General features: G+C 44.0%; 1 long non-coding RNA gene across 6 annotated transcripts in view; it reads left to right on the top strand.

Annotated features, from left to right (window-relative positions):
• The first annotated feature begins 412 nt into the window (after positions 1 to 412).
• LOC140632250 (uncharacterized) overlaps positions 413 to 8,251 on the top strand; it is a 155,172-nt gene continuing 147,333 nt past the window's right edge. For 2 of the 6 annotated variants that reach the window (XR_012029762.1, XR_012029764.1), the window contains exons 1-2: positions 414 to 486; positions 6,768 to 6,906. This is a non-coding gene — a long non-coding RNA (uncharacterized lncRNA). Of the gene's footprint in view, positions 487 to 3,276; positions 3,433 to 6,767; positions 6,916 to 8,251 lie in introns of all 6 variants that reach the window. The other 4 variants (XR_012029759.1, XR_012029761.1, XR_012029760.1 and 1 more) reach the window with 3 other exon arrangements.

Raw genomic sequence — 8,251 nt, 5'->3', positions numbered from 1 at the left:
GCCCTAAACCTGGAAGATCCTAGGATTCTCTTAAAAGCAAGATTTAAAGTAGAAGCCAGGGCACTCCTGGCTCATAGGAGGAGACAGAAGAACAGAAGGGATCTTGAGGGAAGAGGGAAGAGAAGTGGACCTGGAGGAGGGGCAGCCTTGGAAAGCAGGAGCATCTCTGAAGGAGATCCCCCCGTAGCAGGACGGAGGGAGAGAAAAGAGGCAAGGAGAGAGGGGCCCTACAGCTCTGTGAGAGAGGCCACACACAAATGGTTAAAATATTGCTTACTTCTATTATATCATGAAAAAAATGGCAGTGACCAGAGCTGCCTGGATTAGGAAGAAAGGGTGTAATTCCATCTTGGGGCTTCTGGTGAGTTGAGCTTGTGGTTCTGTGGTTTATGATGTCACCAGAACCCCTGGCTGGAATTACAGCCTTTTAATTTACAACTTGGTAAGTGGGGAGGCTGAGGGTCCATCATGCCTGCTGGAAATGTGGTAAGGACACAAGGGTCGAGGTTGGCCTAGGAGGTCAAGTTCTGGAGGCTGGCCCCTTCTGCCCTTAGTGGGTAGTCTTGGTGAAGCCACTTCTCCTGTTCTGTCCTCTGTTCCTTCTTTCCCTGTCTTCCTATCCCTCCCTCCTCATTTCACCAAGTTGCACAGCTTGATTTTCCCATGATTTATTTTATAAAAAACCCAAGTTGGCCAGATTCCTCTGGCCTTCCTGCTCATTAAGCTCACAGTTCAGACCTTGCCATCTAAAAACGCACCCAAGAAAGGCTCAGCCCTACTGTGAATTGAGTGGCTCACTTCTGTCTTTTGTTCTGCCTCCAGCCTTTCACTGTACATGACAAGGTCAGAAAGTGATGGTTTAGCCTTAGTAGAGTGACTGGTTGTGGCCTCCTCCAACATGGTAACAAATTAATACCTCATGGTCTTTGGTTATTCTCATTCCTTAGACTTCACTTATCCTTCTACTCATAACAAAAGTTGTCTGAATATTTCTTATTGGCAGGACATTATAAGGGTGACATCCAGAAATATAACAGAAGACAAGATAGAGATGATTGCTGTTCTCATGAAGGCTCCACCTGCCTGCCTAACATGGCCATTTTGGGGTTTCCTCTGAAACCCCAGATCTCAGAATTAGTGTGTCACAGCCCTTGTCTCCAACCTGCTCCTCCTCACGTATTCTCCATGCAATTTCTGCCACTGTCATACCTAGTTGCTCAAGCCTTTGATCTAGGAGTGTCCTGCCTGATGTCTCCTTTTCCCTCATCCCCACCCTCCAGTCAGTCAGCTAGTCTTGTCCATGGTATCTCCAAAATAGAACTGTTCATGATCAGTTTTCTCCACCTCATTGATATTATTTTATTCTCCCAGCTCTTAACAATCGCACCAGCACCCCAGTAGCACCTCTCACCTCTTTTCACTGTTCTTTCTAACCCAAGAGTTCTCAAAGTAGGGTCCCCTGGACCAGGAGCAGCCAAATAATCAGGGAACTTGTTAGAAATGCATCTTCCTGGGCCTCCCCCAACCTATTGCATCAAAGTCTCCAGGGGTGGGGCCCAGCAATCTTGAGCTTAACCAACACCTCAGGTTATTTTGATACAAGCTCACATTTCAGAGCATCTTCTGTCCAATTGCCAACCAGGCAAGGCACTCATAGCTTTTTATGCATTCTCTTATTTACTCTTATTTTACAGGTCAAGGGACTGAGGCCTGGTCTTGGAGAGTAAATTGGGCTGTATCACTTTCAAGCTGAAAACCCTGCTAGAGCTTCCCACTACACTTTTTCATAGCCTTTAAGATGCTATCTGATCTGGCCTTGGCCTTTCTCCCTGGCCTCCCCTTGAGCAACACTTTTCTTTGGACTCACTCACTTTAAGACAATCTAATCTTTCAGTTTCAGGAACACACAGTTCCCTTTTCAGCCTCAGGGCCTTTGTACATACTGTTTCCTGTGCCTGTAACACTCACTGTTCCATTATTTTACATGAATAACATGTTTGCTTCGTCATTCAGGCCCAGCAAAAATGTCACCTCCTCAGAAAGACTGCTTCTGACTGTCTTCAAATAGATTTCTCTGGTATTCTCCATTTCTGTTCCTTTTATGTCTCAGCACACAAAATTGGCAATAACTTTATTCATGCAATTTTTTAATGTTTCCATTACTGGGAAGTAAACTCTTTGGGGATAGGAGCTGTGTCTATTCACCACCAAATTCCTAATACCTACCACAGTGTCAGAAATATAGCATGGAACAAATGAATGAGTGAATGAATGAATGAACAGAAGTAGTCTAGATTATTTTTTGTCAACAAAATCCTTACATGTCCTTAAGGTCTCAGGCCAAATACTGCCTTCTCCAGGGAGCCTTCCCTTGTTCCCCTAGTGGAACTAAACTGTGTTCTCCCAGTGTTCTGGATGGCGCCATTATGGCACTCATTTCCTTCTGAGTCAGTGGGAAGGCAAGAGTATGGGTTTTGAGACACAGAGAGCTGAGTCCATAAAATAGCCTGTGTCACTTCCTGGCTGCTTGCCATTTTGTCTCTCTGAGTTCTCTCATGTGTAAGCTGGAGAGTTTCTTGTGAGGATGGAGATAATGTGCCCAGCACAGAGCAGGCCCTTAAGAAGTGGCTGTTACTGTTCTAGAGCTAGTTATTCACATAACCTTCTCACTCAAGGGAGAATGAGAGAAGGAGCTCCTATAGCACTGGCCTCTGTTGTGTTACCCATGCTGGTTGAGGGTGGAGGCAGAGTGAGTCCTTTGCCACCCCTCCCCATGCACGCCCAGGGCATGGTTTTGGTGGCCAGTCGGCCAGAGGACAGTAAGAGGGCTGTCTGTGTCTGTGGGTGAGCCTGGCCTATGACTCATAGGGAAAGGGAACACAACTGGTTTCAAAAGCAAGCTAGACCTATTTACTGATGCTCCCCTCCAATGAACATCACAAATAGATGAGCCAAAAACGCAAAGAAAACCATGGGATCATAGCTTGAGCCGAGTATCCCATTTGCCACAAGATGCCAGTGAGTAGTTTTGCAACACTGCTTGGAAAGGCTCAGTGGGCTTCTTTTCCACCCAAAACTTCTTCCTTCCAGCACTTGCCCTCAGCTGCTTGGGTGGCAGGGGATGCGGGAGACCTGGATTCCTGGTAGTACACTAGGTATTTGCCCTGTCCTCATTTGGTGATTAGTGAAGTCTGCTTTTCTTTCACGGCTAGAAAGGCTAGAATCCTAGCCTTGTGGCAGATGCTGATGACTGCCAGTCCATTCTTTCTCCTGCAGACTCTCTCTTTCATGGAGCTTCCTGAGCTGCTCTGCCCAGTGCTGACTTCTGCCCATGCCCATGACCTTCTGCCCGTGTCTGTGTCCAAGACCCATCTCCACGTTCAGCAGCATCTGCCATCTTGTGCTGTGTTCAGCTGCAGGGGGCACTTTGAGGTTAGCTGCTTCTGGAGGCAGGACTTTGCCATTGATTAGCTTCTTGAGTGCTCCCTGGGCACAGAACATGTTTGTGGGACTTCTGCTTCCAGGGCCCCCTTAGTGTCTACCAGTGTCTCTCACATTTGAGGCGTTTGGAGTTTATTACCTTCATGATTTTTGCCATAGTATGTTTGCAATTGATATTGTTATTTCATGTTTTTCTTCGAATCAGCACAATGTTTAATATCAATAGACATTTTATATGGAAAATTTATACCACTGTCATAAATAGAAAACCAGTAGCAATTGCCATTAAATAATAATGGTAATACAACAAAGGTAAAATCACTTTATTTCAGCTAACTCTTTCTGCCTGCCAGAGACGAGCTTGAGGCCTGCTTTCTCTCTGTTAAGAGAAAGAACAGCAAGTTTTAGAGATGTGTTAAGTCATATTTGCATTAAACTGTGACCTTTTCCTTGATACAGAAAATCTGAAAGAGGATTGAGAACAAGGTTGTTCCTGGGTTTAATGTTATTTGAGGCTACCAAAACCATTTTAGATATAGTGATTTTAGTCAACAATACTGTATTCTATATTTCAAAATTCCAAAGATACTAGATCTCAAGTGCTCTTACCACAAGAGACACATGACAATAATGTGACCTGAGAGAGATATCAGCTAAAGCTACAGTGGTAATCATATGGGCAGTATATAAATGTACCAAATCACCATGTTGTGTATTTAAATGTATACAGTATCGTATGCAAATTATATCTAAGAAAACCCCTAATACTTACATAGTGAAGGCACTGTGTTTTGCAGAGATTAACTTACTTTTTTTTTTTTTTTTACAACAACCCTATGATGTTGTATTGTAATTACCCCCATTTCACACATTAGGAAATTGAGACATGAGGAGGCTAACTTGCCTCTTTATAAAGCTTGTGAGTAGAGTGAAGGCAGAATTGGAACCTAGCTGTCTGATTCCAGAAGTCTTGATCTCAAATGCTAGTCCCTATGGCTTTTTGAAGCAGTCGCTTGTCCCAACATTTTGGGAGATGCTGGCTATGTGAAGGGTCTCATCCCTGAGCACAATGGGTTGGTGTAGGCAGATTCTTCCTCTGTGGGGTAGGAACTGTGGCCCTTGTGTCTATAGTGCTCTTGTGTCTTTGGGTCTGTTCTCTTCGCTGTGAGTGTGTTCTGTAATAACTGGGGTTATTACACAAGAGCACCCCAGGCCTTGCTCTCAGGGACCTCCTGGCGGGGGCAGTGGAGGTGGTGGGGGAGACATGCAAATGGCATGGAAGCGGCCACATGATGGCGTTCTGTTTCAAAGGGGGGCAGTAGGGTGAGATGGGCTGTAGGTGTCTCCCTCAGGTTGGGAGGTGGAGAGGTAGGTGCCTCCTGAAATGAAGAAGGGCATACAGGTTGTGCAGAACACAGGGAAAGCTTGAGAAAAGGCCTCAGTCTGACCAGCTGGATATGGGGAGGTAGCTTGCTTCTTGACTCCTCTGAAGAGTATATGCAAGTCTCTGAAAATCCTGGGCAGCACTGCAGGAAAGTAGTTATGCGGCTTTTCTTTCCCATTGATTTTTCCAAGGACACAGATCTGGGACTGGTGCATGGTGATCAGTGAAGACCTCTGGCTCATCAGAGAACAAAATGGAGGCTTTGGTCCCCCACTGTTCCCCAAAGAACCACAGATCACTGCAGTCTCTGTACACTGTCACAGCCTGTGACTCTGAGGTGCAAATTTGGCCATTCTGGAGGGGTAATTTTAGGGGTAAGTTTGTTTATTTGAAACCCCACGCTGGCAATGAGTCAGGTTTTTATGTGAGGATTTTGTGTTCTGCATATAAGGAAGTACCGCTTGTTAGCTACTACGAATGTGCCCAAAACATCTCTCTCCAGAATAAACTCGTGTTTTGCAGATGAAATGAAACATACTGGGGCCACACTCAGAATAGAACATCCTTGGCTTGGCTTTGTAATCCCTGGTGAGCCGCTGACAAGAACCATAGAGTGGGAACTGCCACACTCCATACTTGGAGCTCCTTACTGAAGGCAGGAGGCTTCAGAATGCAGAGCTGAAGGGCGGTGATGAATGGCAGACTGTGAACGTTTTGGGGGAGATGCAAATGCTCCCTGCACTATTTCAAGGATGCACATACTCTTGGGCAGCGTTTGATAAGTGGCGAAGGAAGGCTAGTTTTGGCACAGTGGCAAGGAAAAATAGTCACAATTCAGGCCTTCTAGCCAGAACAACTTAGGTTGTATCTTTGTGGAGAATGGAAATTGTTTGGGAGTCTGCTCAGGAAGCAGAGGCAGGTGGGAAATCTGACCACCTCTAATGCACTGAAGGACACTGGCTGTGTTGCCTAACCTTCCAAGAGTGTCTTTTTCTTTTTCTTTTTTTCTTGTAAAATGAGTAATTGAGGCCATTTGGGAAGCTTTCAGGTCACTTTCAGATTTGAAGTGCAGTGATTATCTGGGGACAGTAAGTTGGAATTTGCTGAAGTTGTTTTGCTCTGTGTATTGGGCAGGTTCTTTAAGCTACAAGTTATACAAATACTCTGGGAATTTATTGGTAGGACATTGGTAGGATCGAAAGCAGAGCTGAGTGCTTGAGTAATGTAAAGGTGGGGAACTGGGGTGATGCTGGGGATCTGGGGAGTCGAACTGAAATGCTGTTTCCTGGGGCTTCACTGATAAGAGCCCATCAAGCCTAATCTCTTTGGGTATTGTATTGTTCTACTCTAACTCAAAATTCCTCAGGAGAGAGGGCCTGATTGATCTATCTTGGGTCCAGTATCTACTCTTTAGGCAAGGGAACACAGGATGCCTGGAATCACAGGCTCATCAAAACTGTATGAAATGGGGGTGGTCTGGGGTGGGGATGGAAGCAAGAGGGGAAGGATAACTGTCCAGAAGGAAAATGCATTGCTAACAAAAAAGGTAGCATAATGCTGGATGGGCCAAAATAACAGATTTCCATTACTCTGACATAATTGATGAAGAGGAGATAATTTGGACTGTTACAATGCCTATTTTTAAGGTCATATTGAGCAAGGCAACTGTTCTTCTCATCCTGATCTTATCAAACATTTGCTTAAATATCCTACCTGGCTGTGTAAAGACAAGCATTTCTACATGTGACCAATGAGTTGGCCATGACAGGATCCTGGCTCTTGTAGCCATTTTTCCAGTCCATGCATGAGTAGAACTGAACACACAGGAGTAAGCGGAGGTGAAATTACTGCAGCAGTAATAGTGGGGTGTGTCTTTTCAGTTATTTATTTATTTATTTATTTATTTATTTATTTATTTATTTATTTATTTATTTATTTTCAGTTTTAGAGTTATAACCATGATGGTTTGTACCTGTTCCTTGGACCAGAAGGGGAAAAAGGAAGAGGAGGTATATGAGGGGAATTGATAGCAGCCCTGAAGCCCTTGGTTTACATTATTCCTTTGCCCTCTTGGGTTGGAGGTGAGCATGGTGAGCAAGTTATATTGTTAAATTTCCACTAAGTACTATTCTTACTATGTATTGACAGTGGAGAAACAGCTTTGAGCAGCATTTTCCAAAACTGTTCTATGGGATCTAGGCTTTGAGATTCACAAAACAAAACAAAACTAACCCCACAATAGTCAAATAGGCTTGGAATATATTGCAAGTTATATTGTCTTTTGGGTATTCATGGTATGCATTGACATTGATAAGTCCTGCAGCATACAAGCCTGTTTAGTTATTTGGCATTTCCCAAACATTTTTGACCAGGTAACATTTTAAAATGACACCTATTACTAGATAACATCTTTGGCTTCGAGGAATGCTCACAGTGCTCTTTCACTTCCATTGATCAGGAGCATGTGGGGTCATTGGTCACCTCTCCATCTTCTTGGCACTTAGAGATTTCTATCCAGTGACTTCAGACACCATGTTGAGTTATATTTGATAATTCTAAAGCAAGCAATATTTCCAGATTTTCTGTGACAAGGTTCATTTACCTTCCCACCAAATGTTTGTCAGATGCCAAGGTACAATGTTCTGGGAAGCACAGTTGGAAGCAGAAAGATGAATAATGGATGGGCACCCCCTTAAAGAGCCTCTGGGCTCACAGTTGTATGCAAGAGCATACAAACAAATCACAAAAAGGAGATACGGTGATAACAATAAAAAGATGCTCTATGCCAGCTCCAGGAGGGGCTTGGTGTCTCATGTGCATGCTAAGACACACAAATTAGGTACATTGTACCTAAAACCCAGCAACTCTGCTCTATGGGTATTCTGTTCCCTTTTTACTAGAGAACTGAGGTTTAGACAGTTCTGTCTCTTGCCTGATAATATACCATTCATAAATGATAGAGGCGAGGCTTCAAACTAGCTCTGACTCTAAAACCCGGGGTCTTCCCAAACACCCTGCACTGCTGCTATTTACTAATATGATTTCCCAAATCCCAAAGTCAAATCATTTCAGAGACTGTCAAATATTAGAATGGGTTCAACTATTTAAATAAGTATTGGGCAGCCCTGGTGGTTCAGAGGTTTAGCGCTGCCTTCAGCCCAGGGCCTGATCCTGGAGACCCAGGATCGAGTCCCACATCAGGCTCCCTGCATAGAGCCTGCTTCTCCCTCTGCCTGTGTCTCTGCCTCTCTCTCTATCTCTCCGTGTCTCTCATGAATAAATAAATAAATCTTAAAAAAATAAATATTGTCTCAGAAAACCTGAGCTGTGATCTTTGTCACTAGTGGGAATTGAGAAGAGGGCAATTTTCACCTCTAAAAGAACTTACTTCAAATTGTGTGATCAATTTGTAAATGCACTCATAAA

Source organism: Canis lupus, chromosome 4, assembly GCF_048164855.1.
Source record: "Canis lupus baileyi chromosome 4, mCanLup2.hap1, whole genome shotgun sequence".
Classification (NCBI taxonomy): domain Eukaryota; kingdom Metazoa; phylum Chordata; class Mammalia; order Carnivora; family Canidae; genus Canis; species Canis lupus.
The sequence above is the reverse complement of the archived record's forward strand: the minus strand, read 5'-3'. Positions and strand labels throughout refer to the sequence as shown.